Source organism: Hoplias malabaricus, chromosome 8, assembly GCF_029633855.1.
Source record: "Hoplias malabaricus isolate fHopMal1 chromosome 8, fHopMal1.hap1, whole genome shotgun sequence".
In the NCBI taxonomy this organism is placed as follows: Eukaryota; Metazoa; Chordata; class Actinopteri; order Characiformes; family Erythrinidae; genus Hoplias; species Hoplias malabaricus.
In genome coordinates, this window is record NC_089807.1 from 28971405 (window position 1) to 28972831 (window position 1427).

Consider the following 1427-nt stretch of genomic DNA (forward strand, 5'->3'; position numbering starts at 1 on the left):
TCATGTTCCTCAAATCATTCCTGAACAATGTTTGAAGTTTGCTGAAACTGGTCACTGCCAAGTGCCATGTACTGTTGCAGTGTACTGAAGTTGGTTTCCAACAATGTTTATGTAGGTGGAACATTCTAAACTAATATCCTAGTGAATGTCAGGACACAAGGTTTCCCAGCAGAACATTGCCCAGAACATCCTCTGCTTGCCTTCTTCCTACAGTGCCTCATGGGGACCATCTCTTCCTTAGGTAAGTGTTGTGCATGCACCCAGCCATCCACATGGGGGAAAACAAAACATGATTCACCTAACCAGGATGCCATTTTGTTTCATTGCTCCATGATCCAGATTTCAGGGGTGGACAGAGGTCACTGGTCTTCTCTTCTCTCTGTGTTCTCTTTGAATTACACCCAGGAACTTTTTCAACAGTTTGAGCTGCAGTAGTTCTGTCAGACTGGACCAGACAAGCTAGCATTTTCCATTTTCCTTCCCTTCAATACCTTTCCTTTACCACTTTTGGTAGGTACTAACCAGGAGACATATACAAGTCCTGGAGATGATTTACCCAGTTACCCAGTTTTTTTTAAATGCATTACACTATTACAATAATACATTTATGTTGTGATCAATGTAGATTTAATTATTTCATACACTGTTAAGCAGCAAATAAATTATTACCAAAATATACACACAGGTTTTGAAAATGAGCTGCTTTGTTTCAGCACCACACTGTGGACAGCGAAACTATGCAAATAAATCAGGCAAATGGTGAGGTCAGTATTAAAGACAATGTGTTGCTCTTATGGGTTTATAATAGCTGTAATGAGATGGATTTAAAAAAAGCGAAAGAATATGTATAATATGTATAAATAAATAAACAAACAAATACATTGTTGCTTCACTGCATCGACATCGATTTTATAAAGGGGTCATGACTGTTTTAAAATCTGTTTATTAAAAATGATTTACATGTTCACAAAATTTTATGTTTACAAAATAGTTTATTATATCACTCAAGCTGTCATAACATGAACGTGACACATTGACCTGCTTTATAACATATTTATAAACATATAAAAACAGCTACCGTACATTCTGTTAGTTTTAGCTGTAAAGTGATAGCAGTCAATGAAATAATGACTCAAAGTTCAAATATATTACAAATACAATAGCATCAGTTTAAACAGGAATACCGGTGTGATGCCCTTCAATGGCCTGGCATCCTTTTCAGGGTGTTTTCTTACATTGTGCCCCGTTATTCCAGGTATAGGCTCTGGCCCCACCTTGACCATGAACATGATGAGGTGGTTACAGAAGATGAATGAATGAACAAATGAATGAATGAATGAATAGAAGAATAATAACACATTCATCTAATAGCTACTGATGATACATGTTTTTCAGCTCTGCGCACAGAGTATTGGACTGCTGCAGCA